Here is a 27,072-nt window from a genome sequence, read left to right as displayed (position 1 = left end):
GAGTACTGGGTGTGGTGGATAAGCAATGACTCTTGGAACACTGAAAAAGATAAAATAAAATTAAGATGTTAAAAAATTTAAAAAAATGAAGTAATTTCTGGTAACATAATTTTTGTAAAATATTAAAGAGTTACAAGATTAGGCTAATTTTTTCCAGTTTATTTTTTCCATTTATTTATTTTCAGCATAACAGTATCATTATTTTTTCACCACACCCAGTGCTCCATGCAATCCGTGCCCTCTATAATGCACACAACCTGGTACCCCGACTTCCCACCCCTGGCCACTTCAAATCTCTCAGATTGTTTTTCAGAGTCCATAGTCTCTCATGATTCATATCCCCTTCCAATTTACCCCAACCCCTTCTAACTCCCCATGTCCTCCATGCTTTTTGTTATGCTCCACAAATAAGTGAAACCATATGATAATTGACTCTCTCTGCTTGACTTATTTCACTCAGCATAATCTCTTCCAGTCCCGTCCATGTTGCTACAAAAGTTAGGTCTTCGACCTATCTGATGGAGGCATAATACTCCATAGTGTATATGGACCACATCTTCCTTATCCATTCGTCCGTTGAAGGGCATCATGGTTCTTTCCACAGTTTGGCGACCATGGCCATTGCTGCTATAAACATTGGGGTACAGATGGCCCTTCTTTTCACTACATCTGTATCTTTGGGGTAAATACCCAGGAGTAAAATTGCAGGGTCATAGGGAAGCTCTATTTTTAATTTCTTGAGGAATCTCCACACTGTTCTCAAAAGATGCTGCACCAACTTGCATTCCCACCAACAGTGTAAGGTTTCTGCCCATTTTGTGATATGATTGTCTGTTTTGTGTGTTGAGTGTGAGGAGTTAATTATAGATCCTGGATATCAGCCTTTTGTCTGTACTGTCATTTGCAAATATGTTCTCCCATTCTGTGGCTTGCCTCTTTCTTTTCTTGAGTGTTTCCTTTGCTGTGCAGAAGCTTTTGATTTTGATGAAGTCCCAAATGTACTTCGCTTTTGTTTCCTTTGCCTTTGGATACGTATCTTGAAAGAAGTTGCTGTGGCTGATATCGAAGAGATTACTGCCTATGTTCTCCTCGAGGATTCTGATGGATTCCTGTCTCACGTTGAGGTATTTTATCCATTTTGAGTTCATCTTCGTGTACGGTGTAAGAGAATGGTCGAGTTTCCTTCTTCTACTTATAGCTGTCTATTTTTCCCAGCACCATTTATTGAAGAGACTGTCTTTTTTCCCCTGTATATTTTTTTCTGTTTTGTCGAAGATTATTTGACCATAGAGTTGAGCGTCCATATCTGGGCTCTCTACTCTGTTCCACTGGTCTATGTGTCTGTTTTTATGCCAGTACCATGCTGTCTTGGTGATCACAGCTTTGTAATAAGGCTTGAAATCAGGTAACGTGATGCCCCCAGTTTTATTTTTTTTTTAACATTTCCTTAACGATTCAGGGTCTCTTCTGATTCCATACAAATTTTAGGATTATTTGCTCCAGCACTTTGAAGAATACGGTGGAATTTTGATCGGAATAGCATTAAAAGTATAGGTTGCTCTAGGCAGTATAGACATTTTAACAATGATTATTCTTCCAATCCAAGAGCATAGAATGGTCTTCCATCTTTTTGTGTCTTCTTCAATTTTTTTCAGGAGTGTTCTGTAGTTCCTCAAGTACCGATCCTTTACCTCTTTGGTTAGGTTTATTCCCAGGTATCTTATGGTTCTTGGTGCTATATTAAATGGAATTGAGTCTCTAATTTCCCTTTCTGTATTTTCATTGTTAGTGTTTAAGAAAGCCACTGATTTCTGTACATTGACTTTGGATCCTGCCACGTTGCTGAATTGCTGATGAGTTCTAGTAGTTTGGGGGTGGAGTCTTTTGGGTTTTCCGTATAAAGAATCATGTCATCTGCAAAGAGAGAGAGAGTTTTACTTCTTCATACCAATTTGGATACCTTTTATTTCCCTTTGCTGTCTGATTGCTGTTGCTAGGACTTCTAATACTATGTTGAACAAGAGTGGTAAAAGTGGGCATCCTTGTCGTGTTTCTGATCTCAACGGGAAGGCTGCAAGCTTTTTCCCATTGAGGATGATATTTACTGTGGGTCTTTCATAGATAGATTTGATGAAGTTCAGGAATGTTCCCTCTATCCCTATACTTTGAAGCGTTTTAATCAGGAACGGATGCTGGATTGAGTCAAATGCTTTTTCTGCATCAATTGAGAGAACTATGTGGTTCTTCTCTCTTTTCTTATTAATTTGTTCTATCACATTGATTGATTTGTGAATATTGAACCATCCTTGTAGCCCAGGGATGAATTCCACCTGATCATGGTGGATAATATTTTTAATGTGCTGTTGGATCCTGTTGGCTAGGATCTTGTTGAGAATCTTAGCATCCATATTCATCAGTGATATTTGTCTGAAATTCTCCTTTTTGATAGGATCTTTGCCTGGTTTGTGGATCAGGGTAATGCTGGCTTCATAGAAAGAGTCTGGAAGTTTTCCTTCTGCTTTAATTTTTTGAAACAGCTTCAGGAGAATAGTTGTTATTTCTTCTTTGAAAGTTTGGTAGAATCTCCGGGGAATCCATCAGGTCCTGGGCTCTTGTTTTTTGGGAGGTTTTTGATCACTGCTTCAATCTCATTACTAGATATCTGTCTATTCAGGTTGTCAATTTCTTCCTGATTCAATTTTGGGAGTCTATAGTTTTCCAGGAATGCATACATTTCATCTAGGTTGCTTAGCTTATTGGCATATATAACTGTTGATAATAACTTCTGATGATTGTTTCTACTTCCTTGTTGTTCATTGTGGTCTCTCCCTTTTCATTCATAATCTTATGTATTTGGGCTTTCTCTCTTTTCTTTTGGATTATTGTCGCCAATGGTTTATCGATCTTATGGATTCTTTCAAAACACCAGCTTCTAGTTTCATTGATACGTTCTACTGTATCTTTGGTTTCTACCTCATTGATCTCAGCTCTAATCTTGATTATTTCCCTCCCTATGTGTGGAGTTCGTTTGATTTGTTGTTGATTCTCCAGTTCTTTAAGGTGTAGAGACAGCTGCTGTGTTCTGGATTTTTCAATTTTTTTGAGGGAGGCTTGGGTGGCTATGTATTTCCACCTTAGCACTGCCTTTGCTGTACCCCATAGGTTTTGGATCGAAGTGTCTTTATTGTCATTGGTTTCCATGAATTGTTTCAGTTCTTCCTTGATCTCCTGGTTGATCCAAGCATTCTTTTTTTTTTATTAAATATTTTATTTATTTATTTGACAGAGAGAGATCACAAGTACACAGAGAGGCAGACAGAGAGGGAGAGAGAGAGGGAAGCAGGCTCCCCGCTGAGCAGAGAGCCCGATGCGGGACTTGATCCCAGGACCCTGAGATCATGACCTGAGCCGAAGGCAGCGGCTTAACCCACTGAGCTACCCAGGTGCCCCGATCCAAGCATTCTTAAGCAAGGTGGTCTTTAGCTTCCAGGTGTTTGAGTTCCTTCCGAACTTTTCCTTGTGATTGAGCTCCAGTTTCAAAGCATTGTGATCTGAGAATGTGCAGGGAATAATCTCAGTCTTTTGGTATTAGTTGAGTCCTGATTTGTGACCCAGTATGTGGTCTCTTCTGGAGAAAGTTCCAAGTGCACTTGAGAAGAATGAGTATTCTCTTGTTTTAGGGTGGAATGTTCTGTATATATCTATGAGGTCATTCTGGTCCAATGTGTCATTCAATGCTCCTGTTTCTTTATTGATTTTTTTCTTCGATGATCTGTCTATTTCTGAGAAAGGCATGTTAAGATCTCCAACGATTAGTGTATTCATATCAATATGACTCTTTATTTTGATTAACAGTTTTCTTATGTAATTGGCTGCTCCCATATTGGGGGCATAGATATTTACAATTGTTAGATAATCTTGGTGGATAGTCCCTTTAAGAATGATGTAGTGTCCTTCTGGATCTCTGACTACAGTCTTTAGTTTAAAATCTAATTTGTCTGATATGAGAATCGCTACTCCAGTCTTTTTTTGAGTCCCATTGGCATGAAAGATGCTTCTCCATCCCGTCACTTTCTGTCTGGGTGTTTCTTTAGGTTCAAAATGGGTCTCTTGTAGACAACATATGGATGGGTCCTGTCAATTTATCCCATCTGCAACCCTCTGCCTTCTTATGGGCGCATTTAGGCCATTCACATTGAGAGTGATTATTGATAGATATGTTTTTATTGATATTGTGTTTCCTTTGAAGTCTTTCTTTCTGTATATTGTCTCTATATATCTGTTCAGTGCTATTCTTGGGATTTTTTCTCCTTTAAAGAAGCCCCCTTAATATTTCCTGCAGTATCGGCTTCGTGGTTGCATAGTCTTTTATGCCTTGCTGGTCCTGGAAACTCCTTATCTCTCCATCCATTTTGAATGTCAGTCTTGCTGGATAAAATATTCTTGGCTGCATGTTCTTCTCATTCAGTGCCCTGAATATATCTTGCCAGCCCTTTCTGGCTTGCCAGGTCTCTGTGGACAGGTCTGACGTTATTCTGATGGGCTTTCCTCTGTACATAAGGATCTTCTTTGTCCTAGCTGCTTTCGAGAGGGTCCGCCTACAATTATAATTCTTCATTCTTACTATTAGGTGTCTCGAGGACTTCCAAGAATCTGTAATCTTGGGGGGAAACCTTTCGGCCTCTAGTACATGAACGCTGGTTCCATTCACAAGATTTGGAAAATTTTCATGAAGCACTTGTTCCACTATATCTTCTAGAATTCTTTCTTTCTCCTCCCCTTCAGGGATTCCAATAATTCTGACGTTGGAACGTTTCATGGCATCATTTATTTCCCTGATTCTGTTTTTGTGGCTTCTAAGCTGTTTGTTCTAGGCTTCCTCCTGATCCTTTCTCTCTATCTGTTTGTCCTCCAGACCACTAATTCTATCTTCTGTCTCAGTTACTCTAGAGTTAGGAGAATTTAGATTAGATTGGATCTCATTGAGAGCATTGTGAAGCTCGTCCCTGGTAGCTTTCAGCTCTTCCCTAATATTGAAAACATGATCTCTGGTCGTTTTCAGTTCGGCCCTAATCAATTCCGTTTGGTCACCCATGGCTTTCTCCAACCTAGCTATTGCTTGGATAATTGGTAGCCTGAATTCTCTTTCCGACATATTGTCTATATTGATAGTCATTAGCTCTGATGCAGAAGGTCCATCCTCTGTATTTTTCTTCTGCTGGGCATTTCTCCTCCTAGTCATTTTGGTCAGAGTTGGCTGAATGGGTGTAGCTGGGTGTATCGACTGTGGTGCAGTCAAGGTGCACCCTGGAATGCTTCGGAGCAATCAGGGTTCCCCACCCAAATGAGAGGAAAAAGAGAAGGAAAAGAAAAAAAAAGTGAGAGGGAGAGAGACAGGAAAGAAAGGTGAGATAAAAAAGAAGGTTTAGCCCAAATGGGCCCCAAGGTAAGATTTATGTAGCATACAAACAGACACAGACAAACGAAAAGACTGATAAAAGTATATGACAAGAGAATATATATATATATATATATATATATATGCAAATAAAGGAAGAACCTCGTCAAAAAGAACCCTGAGTGTAAGAATTATATACTATTAGGACAAACACAAAAACACAGAAATACTGGTGGAAGAAAAAGATGGGAGAGTGGTTGTAAATTCTAAGTGTGGCTGAGGATGGTTGTTTTGATTCTTCCTGGATGTATCTTGATATCTTTGTTAAAGGACTCAACTTTCCTAAGATAAGGGGGGATTAGGAATTGGTTTACCTATAGGGGTGACATTGATTGGGGAAAAGGGATTACCTTGAAGTTTAACTCTATATGAATATTAGAAAATAAAAATTAAAAAAATGAATAAACTAAACTAAAATTAAAAAAAATAAATTTAAAAAATAGAAATGCAAAAGGAAAACACAGGTGTGTGTATCAAAAAGTTCAGATTAGAAGATTATTATGGAATTTGATGTACTGGACATCTCACTGTGATGGTAAATAGGTTAAAGGAAAACACAGGTGTGTGTATCAAAAAGTTCAGATTAGAAGGTTATTATGGAATTTGATGTACTGGACATCTCACTGTGATGGTAAATAGGTTAAAATTATCTATATAATAATAAAAATTTAACTATATAAAAAAATGAGCCAGAATAGTGGGATTGAATTAATAATAAAAATTGTCCTATGAAGTAGTGGTGGTTGTTCTCTTGTTGTCTTTTTTTTTTTTTTTTTTTCCTTTCCCAGTTGGGTTTTCTGGGAGAGGGGCCTGCCACGTGGGTTTTCAGTCCCTGAAGCTCTCTCAGGTAAGTTCTCCCGCCCCCCTCAAGGGAGCGGGCTCTGAGGAAACTGTTTTTTTCAGGCTTTTGTTCTCTGGAGGTTTTTATATTTGTTCACTTTTGTTTTTCCCTCTCGCCTTGACCACTTTTGATGGTTTTTGTAGGTTTAGAGGAAAGCAAACTACACCCTGACCTACCTCTCAGAGAGAAGCCTCAGTCCAGCTGCAGAGCCCATATAAATCCCCCCTTGGCTGCTGGCAGAGCAGGTTCCCAGTCGCGGTCCCTGGGGACTCAGGATTTTTTGCTTGTTCCCAAAACCACAGCAGTGGCGGCTGTCTCGCTGTCTCGGCAGCTCCAGATTGCCAGAGAAGTTCCAAGCAGCGATCACACACTGAGATTCTCCCGCTGGCCAGGGCTGGGAGTGCCTGGTCTTTCTGGTCGGAGAACACCCTGCTGGCCTTTGTTTGCACCTCTCTCAGAGAAGGGCGCGGGGCACGACTGGGACTCTGATGGCACAGCAGGGCACTTGCGTGGGGACTGCAAAAAGGCTGTGCTTCTGTTGGCTGGCAAGGCTCCCAGCCCCTCAAGGGAGCCAGGTGCCAGGCACTCTCAGCACTCTGGGGCGCGCTGGTGGTTCAGGGACTGAGACCTGGTTTCTCTGCCACACTCTCTTGGCTCTGCACCAGGGGTGGCTGTGCTGGGTCTGGGGACTAAGGCAGCGACCCTAACACCCCGATTCCTGCAATTCCTCCCCCGGTGATCCTTTGCTCTTTTTGAGTGCTTTCTACCAGACTCCTGAGTTAATGCTGTTCCCCAGGTGCAGGGCACTCTCGTATTGGGATATTACTTTCCAACAGGTTGCCTCTGGTGGCTCCCTCCCCCTTTTGTTTATCTTCAGATATCAGTCCATCTTTCCCACTCCACTTTACCAGCCCACTGGCCTCTTCTGCTCCAGTAGAGATCTAGATGTGCTTAATTCTGATCTCAGGCTGATTTCATGGGTGATTGGAGATCTTTGGAAGGTAATCAGCTGGGATGCCTGGGTGGCTCAGTTGGTTGGAAGGTAATCAGCTCACTTTAGGGTGCAGGTAGAATGGGAGCCTCCTCCTATTTCCGCGCCATCTTGTCTCCTTCAAGATTAGGCTAATTTTTCCTTGACTATCACCACCATCCTGATATACATATGCTGTCTACTTCTCCTTATGTTACTGCTGTGATTTTATTAGTTTTTCTGTGTGAATGTATTTTACATAAGTGGCTTATCTTCTATCAGAGTGTATGCAAGTTATGTAAGTGTATATAAGGTTTTGCAACTGTATAAACGCATACATGTTTTACCTAAAGACAATGCAAAATGTTGTTATATTAGAATATTTTATAACTGAAGTATCATTATCATTCTGTGCCTCCTCAGTATCCCATAAATATACATCTAAGGTCAGCTATACTCACATAAAAATAAATAAAAACCAAAATATATCTCATTACCCTTTATTATTGATTTTTTTTTGTTTTTCTAGTTACTTGTGTAGTTTTTCTTCCCTTATTGTTTCATTATGCTAATTTTCAAACATAGAGCAAACTCGGATAAATTTTACAGAGGTTATCCATATACTTAAACAAACCAGAGTCTACCATTAAATTTAATTATTATGCCTGATCTCATGTCCTATCTATGCATTCTTCTATCAATCTATCAATCCATATTCATATTTTTTTTTCATTTAAACTGCTACATAAACCATACCTTTCCCCTTAGCTCAGAGAAACATCCTATTGCCTGACTCTCTGAAATTTCCATGTCTGTGTGGATTCTCTGTATCTATGCTATTAAATATGATTTTCTATTCTGAAGGGCAGAGGAAATTCTTCCCTGACAGATGGTGTAGTTGGTGTAGATACTTTAATTGCTGAATATCACTCACTCCAGACACTGCTGCAGCTGAGAGATCCTTGGGAAATCTGACGAAAAACTAACCAAAGTGTTTTTCTTTACTTTAAAAAGAAAAGGCATGCTTGAGTGGTGCAGTCAGTTGAGCATCTAACTTTTAGTTTTGGCTCAGGTAGAGCTCTCTGGGTCATGAGACTGAGCCCCACATCAGGCTCTATAATCAGCATGGAGTCTGCTTAAGATTCTATCTCCCTCTCCCTCTGCCCCTTTCCTTCATGCTCTCTCTCAACAACAACAACAACAACAAAATAAGTCAATCTTTAAAAAAGGAAAAAGAGTCAGTATTTTCTTTTTTATTTTTTAAAGATTTTATTATTTTATTTGACAGAGAGAGAGAGAGAGGCAGGCAGAGGGTGAGGGAGAAACAAGCTCCTGAATGTGCAGAAAGACAAATGCAGGGCTCAATCCCAGGACATCAGGATCATGATCTGAGCCAAAGGCAGACACTTAACCAACTGAGCCACCCAGGCACCCCTCAATATTAAACAAACAAACAAACAAAAAATATATTTGTGGGGATTAGGGCAACATGGTGGCACAGTAGGGGACCTCATTTCATCTGGTCCCTCAATAGTTGGATATCTATCAAACCATTCTGAACACATACAAATTCAACCTGAGATGTAAGAAAATTGATCAGGATCTCCACAAGTTGAAATATGACTACTTTTTTTGAGGTAGGAGGTAAGGAATTTTGACTCCTCGTGGGAAATATCTGAAGATAAGCAGATAGGCGAGGTATCCTCCATAAGCCAGTTGCCTGAAGGTAATGTAACACTGGAATAAGGACTCTTGGAAATCTACTCTAATGAGAGGCACCCCCTTCTGAAAGGGAACAGGGACAAGTAGGGCAGAATTCTAGGTGGATTATTGTGGTCTCAGGATTCCAGAAGACTCAGAAAGAATGGGGGGGGGGGTCCAAACCGATAGAGTACCCAAGCAGTGGAGTGGGAAGACTGATTGTGGTTCAGCGAGCCCAGAGGGGACTTTCAGCTTCAGACACCATAAACTGCGAGCTAAGCTGGTAAGGAGACCACCCTCTGCCTGACCACCCTGAAAATGACTAGAAGGTGTGGACTAACATCCTAGAGGAGTTATAGAACTGATGGCATCTACAACAGGGACAGCTCTTGGGGCAGTGTGGCCCACAAAGAGATGCTGAGGTGGCACCCATAGTGACCTAGAAGCTGTGGAGGAGGGTGCATATGTGTGAGACTATGGCCACTGGCAGTTGTGGAATCACAAGGCACAGAGGCACTCATGGATTCCTGTGGTGCCCCAAGAGAGGTGTGGCAGGCATGAATTTCACCAGTCTGTAGAGTATGGTATGCACGGAGGAGGAGAGGAATTGACCTGGAGGATTTCTGGAGGGAGGGGATAGTAGGGAGACTGTGACGTTGAAGCTCTGGGATGGAGATTCCAACATGGCCATTTTTGCTCTGACTGTCTAAATATAAGATTGAGTATGTCAGGGAACAAAAGCCAAGCAGCCAACAAGACCATTCCCCTGATAATGGGTAGGGCAAGTCCACCCAGGCAGAGAGACTCCTGAGAATCCAAGAAACAGGTCCCTCCACCATAAGACAGACTGAAGAACAGGTGAATGATAAGCTTATTTCCCACAGGACTGTAAAACTCCAGCACCAGGGGAAAATAATATAGGGAGCTCCAGGTGTTCCCTGACAACTCACTTATATTTCTGGCTAAATTATATAATTCTTTTTTAGTTTCTTTTCTTATTCATTTTTTTCTTTTTTTAAAACCTTGCTTCCATTTTAAATAGATTCATATTTTCCAACCTATTTTTAAGTCACTTCTTCAGTTTTATTTTCTTTTTCACATATATGTTTTATAATAAGTATATAAAGTAGCCCCATACTGTCCCATTTTTAACTCTATTCAATTTTATCTTGATATTTATATAAGTTATGATTTCTTTGCAATATTGGGATATAGTGTCTTCTAACACAGAGACAAATAAGCAAGCAAGAACAGGCAGAACACCTTCTTGTGTCCACCATGTGATATTATATTTTCTCTCCCTGACACACCTCTTTTTATTCTCCTTGAATTTTTTTCTTTTTTAATTGTCTTGGATTATCTTGGAATTTATGGTGTATAAGCAGTAGCTCTTGACCACTTTGAATTTTTTTCTATGTGCACTTTGCCTGGGATGTTGTTAATATTTTTGACTCTGTACATTCCCACAACCACCCCTCAAAAGAATGACTAGGAGGAGGAAATCCCAACAAAGAAAAGAATTAGAGACAATGTCCTCTGCCACATATCTAATGGTTATGAATATAAGCAAAATGTCAGAGATAGACTTAGGGGTAGTAATCATAAAATCAATAGCTAACTTTGAGAAAAGCATTAGTGACTATATAGCATCTCTAAGGGAAGAAATTAGATCTAATCAGAACAAATTTAAAAATGCTATGGATAAGATGCAGTATAAAATAAATAATTTAACACCCAAGGTAAGTGGGGCAGAAGAATGAATTAGTGATATAGAAGATAAGCTGATGTAAAAGAAGGATTAAGATAAACAGCTAGAAGCCCATGAAAACAGATCTAGAGAGATCAGTGATGCCATGGAAAGTTCCAGTATGTCTGAATTATTGGGATCCCTGAGGGGATAGAGGGGGGTGGTGAAGACTAGAAGGTATATTTAAGCAAATCATAGATGAAAACTTCCCTAATCTGGAGAATGAAAGAAGCATTCATGTCTAAAAGGCAGAGAAGAAGACTCCCCAAATCCATAAAAATAGATCAACACCCCTGCATATAATAGTGAAAACAAATGGAGGAAGGGATTTTTTTTTTTTAATGTATGGAGGGAGGAACATCTGAACAACAAATAACATCAGACCTGCCTACAGAGACCTGGCAAGTCAGAAAGGACTACCAAGACATATTCAAAGTACTAAAGGAGAAGAACATGCAGACCAAGATATTTTATCTAGCAAGGTTTTGTTCAAAATGGACAGAGAGATAAAGACCTTCCAGGACCAGCAGAAATTGAAAGAATATGTGACCAACAAGCCAGCCCTGAAAGAAATATTAAGGGAAATATATAACATAAGAAAGACTCCAAGAGTAATAGAGACCAGAAATTAACAGAGACAATCTACAATAACAGGGACTTTACGGACACTACAATGGCAATAAATTCATAAATTTCAATATTTGCTCTCAACATGAGTGGGCTGAATGCTCCCATCAAAAGGCACAGGGTTTCAGATTGCATAAAAATGCAGGATCAATCCATATTCTGTCTACATGAGAGTCATTTTGAACCTAAAGACACTTCCAGATTGTAAGTGAGGGGACAGAGAATCATTTATCATGCCAACGTACCTCAAAAGAAAGCTGGGATAGCAATGCTCATATTAGACAAATTAGATTTTAAACTAAAGACTATAATTACAGATGTAGGATGTAGGGGGACACTATATCATACTTAAAGGTTCTATCCAACAAGAAAATCTCACAATTGTAAATATCTGTGCCTCTAACATGGGAGCAGACAACTATATAAAGCAACCACTAACAACAACAACAACAAAAATCATATTGATAATGATACATTAGGAGTAGGAAACTCCAACATTCCACTAACTTCAGTGGACAGCTCAACAAGCAGATCAACAAAGAAACAAGAGCTTTGAATGACAGATTGGACCAGATGGACTTCATAGAGTTATACAGAATATTCCATCCTAACACAGCAGAATGCTCATTCTTCTTGAGTGCACATGGAACTTTCTCCAGAATAGATCACATACTGAGTCACATAACAGGTCTTAACTGATACTGAAGATTGAGATTATTCCCCGCATATTTTCAGACCACAATGCATTGAAAGTGGGACTCCACCACAAGGAAAAATTGGGAAGGAATGCAAAAACTTGGATGTTAAAATCATCCTCCTAAGAATGAGTGGGTCAAACAGGACATTAAAGAGGAACTTAAACAGTTCATGCAAATCAATGAAAATGAAAATTCATCAGTTCAGAGCCCATGTTATACTGCAAAGGCAGAGGGAGGTATGTAACCATGCAAGATTCTCTCAAAAAAATTAGAAAAATCCCAAATGTACGAGCTAACCATACACCTAAAGAATCTGGAGAACGAGCAGCAAATAAACCCTAAACCAAACAGTAGAAGATAGGTAATAAAAATTAGAGTGGAAGTCAATGAAATAGAAATTAGAACAGTAGAACAGACCAATGAAATTAGAAGCTGGTTCTTTGAAAGAATTAATAAGATCAATAAACCCTCTGGCCAGACTTATTCAAAAGAGAAAGGACCCAAATTAATAAAATCATGACTGCTAGAGGAGAAATCATGAAACAGGAAACAGAGGCATTTAATTAGAACTCATTATCAACAGCTGTATGCCAACAAACTAGGCAATCTGGAAGAGATGGATGCTTACCTAAAAACTTATAAACAACAATGACTGAAACAAGAATAAATAGACAATGTGAATAGACCAATAATCAGTAATGAAATTGAAGCGTAATCAAAAACCTCCCCAAATAACTGGAATTCATGGCCAGAGGGCTTCCCAGGTGAATTATACCAAACATTTAAAGAAGTAATAATACCTATTCTACTGAAGATGATTTTAAAAAATAGAAATACTAGGAAAACTACCAAATTCGTTTTTTGAAGGAGAACGAAAACTTCCAAACTTGTTCTATGAGGCCAGAATAACTCTGATCCTCAAATTAGACAAAATACCATCAAAAAAGAGAATTACAGTGCACCTGGATGCCTCAGTTTGTCAAGCAACTGTCTTCAGCTCAGGTGATAATCCAGGAGTCCTGGGATCAAGTCCCACATCAGGGTCCCAGCTCCATGGGTAATCTGCTTATCCCTATGACCTTCTCCCCTCTCATGCTCTCTTTCTCATTCTCTCTCTCAAATAAATAAATAAATTATTTTTAAAAAGAGAGAGAATTACAGACCAACATCCCTGATGAATGTGGATGCCAAAATACTCAACAAGACCTTAACCAATAGGATCCAAAGTACATTAAAAGGATTATTCACCACAATCAGGTGGGGTTTAGGCCTGGGATGCAAGAGTGGTTCAACATTAGCAAATCAATCAACGTGACAGATAATATTAATGAAAGAAGAGACAAGAAATATATAATCCTCTCCTTTCATGCAGAAAAAGATTGACAAAGTAACATCTCCATTCCTGATTAAAACTGTTCAAAATAGAGGGATAGAGGAAACATTCCTCAATTTCATAAAAGCCGTCTATGAAATCCCACAGTGAATGTCATTTTCAATGGGGAAAAGCTGGGAGATTTTCCCTTAAGGTTAGGAACATGACACCAATGTCCAACCTCACCATTATTGTTTAACATTGTATTAGAAGTCATAGCATCAGAAATCACACAACAAAAATAAATAAGAGGCATCCAAATTGTCAAAGAAGAAGTCAAACTCTCTCTTTACTGATGACTTGATACTTTGGGTGGAAAAAACAAAAACAAAAAAAATTGCACCCCCAAGTTACTAGAACTCATACAACAATTCAGCAATATGGCAGAAATCAAAATCAACACACAGAAATCAGTTGCTTTTCTATACACTAACAGTGTAATTGTGGAAAGAGAAATTACAGAATCAGTCCCATTTATAATAGTACCAAAAACCATAAGATGCCTTCGCATAAACCTAACCAAAGAGATAAAAGATCTATATACTCTAGAAACTACAAAACAGATGTGAAAGAAATAGAGGAAGACATGAAGAAATGGAAAAATATTCAATGCCCAGACATTGGAGGAATAAACTTTGCTAAAATGTCTATGCTGCCCAGAACAATCAACACTTTCAAAGCCATCCCTATCAAAATATTATTGACACTTTTTACAGAAAAACAAAAAATCCTAAAATTTGTATGGAACCAGAAAAGTCCCCAAACCGCCCTGGAAATACTGAAAAAAAAAAAAAAAAGCTGAGGGTATCACAATGCCTGATTTCATACTATATTACAAAAGTGTGATTACCAAGACAGCATGATATTGCCACAAAAACAGACCCATAGATCAGTGAAAAATAATAGTCTCCAGAAATGGACCCTCAACTCCATGGTCAGTGAATCTTCCAATTGGAAAGAATATCCAATTGGAAAAAGACAGTTTCCTCAATAAATGGTGCTGGGAAAATTGGGCAGACTAAACAGAAGAATTAAACTGGACCCTTCACTTATACTATACACAAGGATAATCTCAAAATGGATGAAGGACCTCAATGTGAGACAGGAATCCTTCAAAATCCTAGAGGAAAACAGACAGTAATGTCTTTGACCTTGGCCACAGCAACTTCTTTCAAGACATGTCTCCAAATTCAAGGGAAACAAAAGTAAAAACAAATTATTGGGACTTCATCAAGATTAAAAGTTTCTGTCCACCAAAGTAGTCGAGAAAACCCACAGAATGGGAGAAGGTATTTGCAAATGACAGTACAAATAAAGAACTTCTCAAACTCAACACTCCCAAAACAAATAATCCAGTCAAGAAATGGGCAGATGTCATGAACAAACTGTCTAATTTGCCAAAGAACACATACAAATGGCTAACAGGCACATGAAAAAAGTTTAAAATCACTAGCCATCAAGGAAATACAAATAAAAACCACATTTAGATAGCACATTACACATTATAATGGCAAAAATTATCAAGACAGGAAACAACAAATGTTGGAGAGAATGCGGAGAAAGGGCAACCATCTTTCACTGTTGGTGGGAATGCAAGCTGGTATGGCCACTCTGGAAAACAGGTGGAGATTACTCAAGATGTTAAAAATTGAGCTACCCTATGACCCAGCAATTGCACTACTAGGTATTTAGCCCAAAGATACAGTGTAGTGAAGAGAAGGGCCAATGCACCCCAATGTTCATAGTAGCAGTGTCCACAATGACCAGATTGCAGAAGGAGCTGAGATGACCTTCAACAGATGAATGGATATAGATGTGGTTCATATATACAATGGAATATTAATCAGCCATCAGAAGAGATATATACTTACCATTAACACTGATATGGATGGAATTGGGGGAGAATATGCTAAGCAAAATAAGTCAAATAGAGAAAGACAATATGATTTCACTCATACATGGAACATAAGGAACAGTGAAGAGGACCACAGGGGAAGGGAGGAAAAATTGAATGAGAAGAAATCAAAGAAGGATACAAACCATGAGAGACTCAAGACTCCAGGAAACAAACAGGATTATAGCAGGAAGGAGGAGGCAGGAATGGGGCAACTGGGTGATGGTTATTAAAGAGGACACAATTTTTGATGAGCCCTGGGTACTATATGCAACTAATGAATCCTTAAACACTGTATCAAAAAGTAAGTACTATATGTTGGCTTACTGAACATAATAAAAAAAAAAGAGAAAAATCATCTGTTTTGTGTGTGTTAAATTTGAGAAATTCTTTATAGATCCTGGATATCAATCTTTTGTCTGTACTGTCATTTTCAAATATCTTATCCCATTCCGTGGGTTGCCTCTTTGTTTTCTTGACTGTTTCCTTTGCTGTGCAGAAGCTTTTGATTTTGATGAAGTCCCAAAAGTTCATTTTCGCTTCTGTTTCCTTTGCCTTTGGAGACATATCTTGAAAGAAGTTGCTGTGGCTGATATCGAAGAAGTTACTGCCTATGTTCTCCTCTAGGATTCTTATGGATTCCTGTCTCACATTGAGGTCTTTTATCCATTTCAAGTTTATCTTTGTGTACAGTGTAAGAGAATGGTCGAGTTTCATTCTTCTACATATAGCTGTCCAGTTTTCCCATCACCATTTATTGAAGAGACTGTCTTTTTTCCACTATATATTTTTTTTCTGTTTTGTCGAAGATTATTTGACTATAAAGTTTAGGGTCCATATCTGGGCTCTCTACTCTGTTCCACTGGTCTATGTGTCTGTTTTTATGCCAGTACCATGCTGTCTTGGTGATCACAGCTTTGTAGTAAAGCTTGAAATCAGGTAACGTGATGCCCCAGTTTTGTTTTTCTTTTTCAACATTTCCTTAGCAATTAAGGGCCTCTTCTAATTCCATACAAATTTTTGTATTATTTGCTGCAGCTCTTTGAAAAATACTGGTGGAATTTTGATCAGAATGGCATTAAAAGTATAGATTGCTCTAGGCAGTATAAACATTTTAAAATGTTTATTCTTCCCATCCAAGATCATGGAATGGTCTTCCATCTTTTTGTGTCTTCTTCAATTTCTTTCATAAGTTTTCTATAGTTCCTTGAGTATAGATCATTACCTCTTTGGTTAGGTTTATTCCCAGGTATCTTATGATTATTGGTGCTTTAGTAAATGGAATAGTTTCTCTAATTTCCCTTTCTGTATTTTCATTGTCAGTGTATAAGAAAGCCACTGATTTCTGTACATTGATTTTGTATCCTGCCACATTACTGAATTGCTGTATGAGTGCTAGTAGTTTGAGGGTGAGGCTTTTGGGTTTTCCATATAAAATATCATGTCATCTTTGAAGAGAGAGAGTTTGAATTCTTCATTACTAATTTGGATAACTTTTATTTCTCTTTGTTGTCTGATTGCTGTTTTTAGGACTTCTAAACAGATAATCATGTCAAAAAAATGTGCAGAAGACATGAACAGACACTTCTACAATGAAGACATACAAATAGCTATCAGGCACATGAAAAAATGTTCATCATCACTAGCCATCAGGGAGATTCAAATTAAAACCACCTTACACCAGTTAGAATGGCCAAAATGAACAAGACAGGAAACAACATGTGTGGGAGAGGATGTGGAGAAAGGGGAACCCTCTTACACTGTTGGTGGGAATGCAAGTTGGTGCAGCCACTTTGGAGAACAGTGTGGAGATTACTCAAGAAGTTAAAAATAGAGCTTCCCTATGACCCTGCCATTGCACTACTGGGTATTTACCCAAAAGATACAGATGTAGCGAAAAGAAGGGCCATCTGTACCCCAATGTTTATAGCAGCCATGGCCACAGTTGCCAAACTGCGGAAAGAACCAAGATGCACTTCAACAGACAAATGGATAAAGAAGATGAGGTCCATATACACTATGGAGTATTATGCCTCCATCAGAAAGGATGAATACCCAAGTTTTGTAGCAACATGGATGTGACAGTAAGCGATTATGTTGAGTGAAATAAGTCAAGCAGAGAGTCAATTTTCATATGGTTTCACTTATTTGTGGAGCATAACAAATAACATGGAGGACAGGGGGAGATAGAGAGGAGAAGGGAGTTGAGGGAAATTGGAAGGGGAGATGAACCATGAGAGACTATTGACTCTGAAAAACAACCTGAGGGTTTTGAAGGGGCACGGGGTGGGAGGTTGGGGGAACCAGGTGGTGGGTATTATGGAGGGCACATATTGCATGGAGCACTGGGTGTGGGGCATAAACAATGAATTCTGTTATGCTGAAAAGAAATTTAAAAGGAGAAACAAATACCATATGATTACACACCTATGTGGAATTTAGAAACAAAGCAAATGAGCAATGGAAAAAGAGAGAGAGAGAATGAGATAGAGAGAGAGAGAGCAAGCCGCAAACCAAGACAAGGACTGTCAAGAACAAGGTGAAGTTTACTGGCTGGGCATGCAATGGAGTAGTGACTTAAATAGCTGATGGGGATTAAGGCACGTGATTGTTATGAGCACAGGTTGATCTATGCAAGTGTTGAATCCCTATATTTTACACGTGAAACTAATATGGCTGCAAAGAAATTCCTGTATAACCTAACTTATTTGTCCCAGGTCATTTTATAGAGAGGATGGTGCAATGAATATTACTGTCCTTTTATGTCCATTTTGGTTAATATGAGCAATTGTTACTGTGGTATAAGATATATTCATTTTAAATATTAGAAGATATCAATCAATTACTATTCAAGATCGTTTCAATATTCAGTTCACCTTAGAGTATGAGAAGGCTTGTTTTTTTTTTCACACATTTGCATGGACTTCTATAAATATTTGAAATGCTTTAAGAATGTTAACCATTATAGTTGGTGGGTGAGAAATGGTATCATTCATTACTTTAATTTTCAGTTTTCATATCCCTGATTATTAATAAGATTGAGCATCTTTTCATGTATTTATTTTGGGGTATTCCTTTTTTATTCATGTACTTTGACACACACACATACATATGCACACACATACACAGGTTTTACTGGATATTAATTTATTATATTTATATGTTGTTACATATGTGAGAGATAGTTTCCATGGTATATTGATCATATTTCCTTTTTCTTCATGATGTTTTCATTGTGCAGAACTATTCACTTTATCTTTATATGGCACTTTTACTGTATTTGATCTCCAAGACTACTTATGAGGTTAACCTGGAAAGTGTTTTCCTTATTTTACAGGTGAGGGCTCTAAATCTTAGAGAGATAAATAAATATGCCTGGTATTACACAGTTAGTATGTGGCAACAGCAGGGTGCAGACTTAAGTCTATTGATCCTTCTACTAGTTTCCTACTGATATTGTAACAAGTCAGAAATATTCTATTTGCTTAAAATAACACATAATTATTATTTTAAAACTCCAATAGATTAGAAGTCTAAGATGGGTCTCATTGGGCTAAAGTCAAGCTGTCAACAAGGCTACATTCCTTCTGGGGTTCTGTAACACAATCTATTTGCTTCTCTTTTCTAGCATCTCAATATCTGAATTTCATGGATTATGGATCCTTTTATCCTTCTTCCAACCCAACAAATGTGGGTTGATTCGTTCTCACACTTTATCACTCTGGCATCATCCTCTTTCTTCCTCTTCCAATCTAAAAGACACTTTAAAAATTATTTTGTTATTTATTTTTAAATTGTATTTTATAAGTGTTTCAAGATTCATTGTTTCAGTACCAACTTATTTTTATTTTTATGAGGGAATTTTATTTTATTTTATTTTTATTTCTTTTCAGCGTAACAGTATTCATTGTTTTTGCACCACACCCAATGCTCCATGCAATCCGTGCCCTCTCTAATACCCACCAATTTATTTTTTAAGATTTTATTTATTTAGTTAGTTCATTTTACTTTTTTTGCAGTGTTCCAAGATTCTTTGTTTATGTACCACATCCAGTGCTCCATGCAATATGTGCCCTCCTTAACACCTATCACCAGGCTCATCCAACCACCACCCCCCGCCCCTCCACTTTTCCTTCTGTTTCTACTTTTTTTGAAACAGCTTCATGAGATTAGGTTATCTTTCCTCTTCAAATATTTGGTAGAATTCTCCAGGGAATCCTTCAGGTCCTGAGGTTTTATTTCTTTGGAAGTTTTTGATCACTTCTTCAAACTCCTTACTAGATATTGGTCTATGCTGGTTGTCAATTTCATCCTGTTTCTTTTTGGAGTTTATAGGTTTTTAGGAGTGCATCCATTTCTTCTAGGTTGGTTAGCTTATTGGTATATAACTGTTGATTATAATTTCTGATGATTGTTTCTATTTCCTTGGTGTTAGTCATTATCTCTCCATAATTTCATTCATAATTTTACTAATTTGGGTCCTCTCTCTTTTCTTTTGGATTACTTTTGCCAGTGGTTTATCAATATTATTAATTCTTTTTTTCTCTTTGTTATTCTTCTTTTTCTTTTTATTTTTTAAATTAATTTATTTTCAGCATAACAGCATTCATTATTTTTTCACCACACCCAGTGCTCCATGCAATCCGTGCCCTCTATAATACCCACCACTACCCCAGCCTCCCACCCCCCTGCCACTTCAAACCCCTCAGATTGTTTTTCAGAGTCCATACTCTCTCATGACTCACCTCCCCTTCCAATTTACCCCAACTCCTTTCTTATCTCTAACACCCCTTGTCCTCCATGATATTTGTTATGCTCTACAAATAAGTGAAACCATATGATAATTAACTCTCTCTGCTTGACTTATTTCACTCAGCATAATCTCTTCCAGTTGTGCCCATGTTGCTACAAAAGTTGGGTATTCATCCTTTCTGATGGAGGCCTAATAATCCATAATGTATATGAACCACATTTTCCTTATCCATTCGTCGGTTGAAGGACATCTTGGCTCTTTCCATAGTTTTGTGACCGTGTCCATTGCTGCTATAAACATTGGGGTACAGATGGCCCTTCTTTTCACGACATCTGTATCTTTGGAGTAAATACCCAGGAGTGCAATTGCAGGGTCATAGGGAAGTTCTATTTTTAATTTCTTGAGTAATCTCCACACTGTTCTCCAAAGAGGCTGCACCAACTTGCATTTCCACCAACAGTCTAAGAGGTTCCCCTTTCTCCACATCCCCTCCAACACATGTTGTTTCCTGTCTTGTTCATTTTGGCCATTCTAACTGGTGTAAGGTGATATCTCAATGTGGTTTTAATTTGAATCTCCCTGGTGATTAATGACGATGAACATTTTTTCATGTGTCTGATAGCCATTTGTATGTCTTGATTGGGGAAGTGTCTGTTCATATCTTCTGCCCATTTTTTTGATATGATTGCCTGTTTTGTGTGTGTTGAGTTTGAGGAGTTCATTATAGATCCTGGATATCAACCTTTTATCTGTACTGTCATTTGCAAATATCTTCTCCCATTCCGTGGGTTGCCTCTTTGTTTTTTTGACTGTTTCCGTGACTGTTCAGAAGCTTTTGATTTTGATGAAGTCCCAAAAGTTTATTTACGTTTTTGTTCCCTTTGCTTTGGAGACATATCGTGAAAGAAGTTGCTGTGGCTGATATCGAAGAGACTACTGCCTATGTTCTCCTCTAGGATTCTGATGGATTCCTGTCTCACGTGAGGTCTTTTATCCATTTCAAGTTTATCTTTGTGTACGGTGTAAGAGAATGGATAGCTGTCCAGTTTTTCCAGCAGCATTTATTGAAAAGACTGTCTTTTAATTTTTTTTTTCAAAATTGAACCAGGAAGAAATCGACAACCTGAATAGACCGGTATCTAGTAACGAGATTGAAGCAGTGATGAAAAACCTCCCAAAAAACAAGAGCCCAGGAACTGACGAATTCCCTGGGGAATGCTACCAAACTTTCAAAGAAGAAATAACACCTATTCTCCTGAAGCTGTTTCAAAAAATTGAAGCAGAAGGAAAACTGCCAGACTCTTTCTATGAAGCTAGCATTGCCCTGTTCCCCAAACCAGGCAAAGACCCTACCAAAAAGGAGAATTTCAGACCAATATCACTGATGAATATGGATGATAAGATTCTCAACAAGATCGTAGCAAACAGGATCCAACAGCACATTAAAATGATTATCCACCATGACCAAGTGGGATTCAACTCTGGGCGACAGGAATGGTTCAACATTCGCAAATTAATCAATGTGATACAACAAATTAATATGAGAAGAGAGAAAAACTACGTGGTCCTCTCAATTGATGCAGAAAAAGCATTTGACAAAATCCAGCATCCGTTCCTGATTAAAACGCTTCAAAGTTTAGGGATAGAGGGAACATTCCTGAACCTCATCAAATCTATCTATGAAAGACCCACAGCAAATATTACCTTCAATGGGAAAAAGCTTGCAGCCTTCCCGCTGAGATCGGGAACACGACAAGGATGCCCACTTTCACCATTCTTGTTCAACATAGTATTAGAAGTCCTAGCAACAGCAATCAGACAACAAAGAGAAATAAAAGGTATCCAAATTGGCAATGAAGATGTCAAACTCTCTCTATTCGCAGATGACATGATTCTTTATATGGAAAACCCAAAAGACTCCAGCCTAAATGGGCCCTAAAAGGAAGATTTATAATGTATACAAACAATAACAGACAACCAAAAAGGCCCACAAAAGAAAATGACAAGAAAAAAAAAAAAGGAACCCAGGCAAAATTAACCCCAAGTATAAGATTTATATACTGCTAGAACAAAAACAAATACACAGAAACACTGACAGAAGAAAAATATGGGAGGGTGGTTATAAATTCTCAGTGTGGTAAAGAAGGTTATTTTGATTCTTCCTGGATGTATGTTGATATCTTTGTTAAAGTACTCAAATTTCCTGAGATAAAGGGGGTTTAAAACTGATTTATATATAGCGGTAGTATTGACTGGGGGATGCGGATTACCTTTAAGCTTATCTCTATATGAATATTAAAAAAATAGAAAAAGCAAAAAAAGAACACAGGTATATGTATCAAAAAAGTTTAAGTTAATAGGTTATTATGGAATTTGTTGTACTGAACATCTCATTGTGATGGTAAAGTGGTTAAAAGTTTTAAAAAATTAAAAAGAATGAAAATAGTGAGAATGAAGTAAAAATAAAAGTGATATCTGTGACATAGTGATGGTTGTCCTCTTATTTTTTGTTTTGTTTTGTTTTGGCTGGCTTTCTCGGGGAGGGGCTTCCCACGTGGTTTTTCAGGCAGTCTTGCTAGAGTTGAGTTCTCCTGTCCCTATCAAGGGCTGGGCTCTGAGGAAACCGATTTTTCAGTCTTTTGTTCTCTGGAGGTTTTTATTTTTTTTTTCCCTCCCCTGGTGGCTTTTGGTGGTTTAGAGGAAAGCAAGCTGCACCCAGACCTTCGTCTCAGAGAGAAGCCTCAGACTCTTCCCCTCTGGGTTCTCCGGAGAACATGAACTCCCCTTCTGCCACCGGCAAAGCATGTTCCCAGTCACAGTCTTAGTGGTTGCAGGAGCTCCTGCTTGTACCCCAGTGCTACCAAAACCATGAGAAGTATTAGTTCAGATAGCTGGCTTCCAGCAGCTGCCTCTGCCAAGGCCGTCTGGGGAGGTCCAAACCACTGGAAAGGTCCCTAACAGAGATAGCACACTGAGATTTTCACGCTAGCTCAGGCTGGGAGTGTTCAGACTCTTACCAGTCCTAGAGAGCACAGGCTAGAGCCTGCACGGGCCTCTCTCAGGGGAGGGTGCAGAGCATGACTCAGACCCCAGTAGGGCAGCACCCATGCAAAGTGCAAAAGGCTGTGGTTCTAGAGAGCACCAGCTGGCACCCACAACAGACTCTCTCACGTGTGCCCCACCCAGACACTCTCACATGAACCAGCGGCTCAGGGACCAATACCTGACTTCTTTGTTGCACTCTCTGTAGTACAGTGGCAGAGGTTCCTGTCCTGGGTCCATGGGTTTAAGCCACTTCCACCAATTTCCCCTAACCACCCACTTCCACCAATTTCCCCTTAAGATGTTTTGCTCTTTTTGAGTGCTTTCAACCAGACTCCAAGTTAATGCTGGTCCCCAATCACAGGGTACTCTCATATTGGGGTATTACATTCTAATGGGTCACTTCTGGTGGCTCCCTCCCCCTTTTGTTTATCTTCTGATATCAGTCCAATGTTCCCACTCCACTTTACCTGCCCAGTGGGGTCTTATGCCCCTGTAGAGATCCAGAAGTGTATTATTCTAATCTCAGGCCAATTTCAGGGTTATTAGATTGTGCTGGTGGATAATCAGCTCACCTTAGGGGACCAGTTGAAACAAGCACTTCCTCTTTCTCCACCATCTTGTCTCCCCTCCTCCCATAAGAGACTCTTAATCTCAGGTTATGGACATTGGGGAGGTATGGGATATGGTGAGTGCTGTGAAGACTGTAAGCATGAAAGTTCACAGACCTGTGCCCCTGGGCAAATAATATATTGTAATGTTAATAAAAATAATAATTTAAAGAAATATATCAATGGTTCTTGGGTGGTTCAGTGGGTTAAGCCTCTGTTTTTGGCTCAGGTCATGGTCCACAGTCCTGGGATGGAGCCCTGCTTTAGGCTCTATGCTCAGCAGGGAACCTGCTTCCCCCACACTCTCTTCCTGTCTCTCTGCCTACTTGTGATCTCTCTCCTCTCTGTCAAATAAATAAATAAATGATCTTAAAAAAAGAAAAAAAAACTTTTTAAAAAATATTTAAAAGATATTTAAAAATATCTTTTTAAAAGATATTAAGGGTCAACTGGTGGAATCGGGGAGTCACAGGCATGGGCCTGAGCCCAAGGATCCAGGAGTGCCACTTCCAGTGACCACACACGCCAGAGAGAGTGCAGTGGAGCCTCCAGTTCAAGGTTCCTGAGCTCCCAGCTGTGTATTGCTTGCACCACCACTTGGCTGGGTGCACTCTTGCCCACGCAGGAGGGAGTTTGGTGCGGGCACCATCAGGTGCTCTCTAGAACCACACCCTTTTGCACTATGCACATACTGTGCAATCAGGGTCTGATTGCATTCCCTGTCCAAGTCTGAGAGATCTTTTTGTTGGTGCTAGCCGGTGGTCTCTAGGACTGGCTGAGAGTCTGGACACTCCCAGCTTGCACCTGAAGGAAGTCAGGATGTTCTCTGGTCATGATTCCTCAGTGGTGGCAGCCTTCTGCAACCTGAGTGAATGAACGCACCTGGTGGCATGGGCCTGGTCCCCAGACGGCAGTCCGAGCAAAGGCAGCCACTGGAAATGGACTCGCTGAACCAATATCGCTTTTGGTTTTAGTGGCACAGGGTTGCAGAAACAAGCAGGTGCTTCAGGTGACCCAAGACAGTGGCTGGGGAGCACATTGCCTGGGGGATGTCGTGCTATTCAACAGAGTTTGCAGAAGGGGAGTCTGTGTGTTCTGGATGACCCAGAGGGGAGCATACTGAGGCTTCTCTCTGATGCAGAGATCTGGGTACAGTTTCCTTTCACTAAACCTCCAAAAAGCCACACACACACACACACACACACACACACACACAAGCTCCAGAGAACAAAAGCCTGAAAAACCCATTTCCACAGACACCAGCCCCTAGATAGGGGGCAGATTGAGTCAATCCAAGCAAGAGAGATTGAAAAACACCACAGCAGTTTACTCCCCCAGAAGGTAAGCCAAAGAACGAGAGGTCAACCACCACAGGGTCCTTATAAAACCTAAATACTCCAACATCAGGGGACAACGATATATTAAGCTCACGATATTGCCTTAAAACCTTTATATTTCAAGGTACAACTTTTTTTATTAAATTAATTTATTTATTTTCAGCATAACAGTATTCATTATTTTTTTCACCACACCCAGTGCTCCATGCAATCTGTGCCCTGTATAATGCCCACCACCTCATACCCCAAACTCCCACACCCTGCCATCACTTCAAACCCCTCAGATTGTTTTTTCAGAGCCCATAGTCTCTCATGATTCGCCTCCCCTTCCAATTTACCCCAACTCCCTTCTCCTCTCTAACACCCCTTGTCCTCCATGATATTTGTTATGCTCCACAAATAAGTGAAACCATATGATAATGGACTCTCTATGCTTGACTTATTTCACTCAGCATAATCTCTTCCAGTCACGTCCATGTTGCTACAAAAGTTGGGTATTCATCCTTTCTGATGGAGGCATAATACTCCATAGTGTATATGGACCACATCTTCCTTATCCATTAGTCCGTTGAAGGGGATCTTGGTTCTCTCCAGAGTTTGGCGACTGTGGCCATTGCTGCTATAAACATTGGGGTACAGATGGCCCTTCTTTTCACGACATCTGTATCTTTGGGTTAAATACCCAGGAGTGCAATGGCAGGATCATAGGGAAGTTCTATTTTTAATTTCTTGAGAAACCTCCACACTGTTTTCCAAAGAGGCTGCACCGACTTGCATTCCCACCAACAGTGTAAGAGGTTCCCCTTTCTCCACATCCCCTCCAACACATGTTTTTTCCTGTCTTGTTAATTTCAGCCATTCTAACTGGTGTAAGATGATATCTCAATGTGGTTTTAATTTGAATCTTCCTGAGGGCTAGTGATGATGAACATTTTCTCATGTGTCTGATAGCCATTTGTATGTCTTGATTGGAGAAGTGTTCATATCTTCTTCCCATTTTTTGATATGTTTGCCTGTTTCGTGGGTGTTGAGTTTGAGGAGTTCATTATAGATCTTGGATATCAACCTTTTGTCTGTACTGTCATTTGCAAATATCTTCTCCCATTCCGTGAGTAGTCTCTTTGTTTTTTTGACTGTTTCCTTTGCTGGGCAGAAGCTGTTGATTTTGATGAAGTCTTGTTCCCGTTGAGATCAGGAACAAGACAAGGATGCTCACTTTCACCCCTCTTGCTCAACATAGTATTAGAAGTCCTAGCAACAGCAATCAGACGACAAAGAGAAATAAAAGGTATCAAATTGGCAATGAAGAAGTCAAACTCTCTCTCTTTGCAGATGACACGATTCTTTATATGGAAAACCCAAAAGACTCCTCTCCCAAACTACTAGAACTCATATAGCAATTCAGCAACGTGGCAGGATACAAAGTCAATGTGCAGAAATCAGTGGCTTTCTTATACACTAACAATGAAAATACAGAAAGGGAAATTAGAGAATTGATTCCATTTCGTAAAGCACCAAGAACCATAAGATACCTGGGAATAAACCTAATCAAAGAGGTAAAGGATTTGTACTCAAGGAACTACTGAACACTCATGAAAGAAATTGAAGAAGACACAAAAAGTTGGAAGACCATTCCATGCTCTTGTATTGGAAGAATAAACATTGTTAAAATGTCTATACTGCCTAGAGCAATCTATACTTTTAATGCCATTCCGATCAAAACCCCACCAGTATTCTTCAAAGAGCTGGAGAAAATAATCCAAAAAATTGTATGGAATCAGAAGAGACCCCGAATCACTAAGGAAATGTTGAAAAACAAACATAAAACTGGGGACATAACGTTACCTGATTTCAAGCTTTACTACAAAGCTGTGATCACCAAGACAGCATGGCACTGGCATAAAAACAGACACATAGACCAGTGGAGCCGAGTAGAGAGCCCAGATATGGACCCTCAACTCTATGGTCAATGAATCTTCAACAAAACAGGAAAAAAATATACAGTGGATAAAAGACAGTCT

The sequence above is a fragment of the Mustela putorius genome, unplaced genomic scaffold, assembly GCF_011764305.1.
Source record: "Mustela putorius furo isolate JIRA1106 unplaced genomic scaffold, ASM1176430v1.1 tig00000549_pilon_pilon_pilon, whole genome shotgun sequence".
In the NCBI taxonomy this organism is placed as follows: Eukaryota; Metazoa; Chordata; class Mammalia; order Carnivora; family Mustelidae; genus Mustela; species Mustela putorius.
This window is presented reverse-complemented; position numbering follows the sequence as displayed.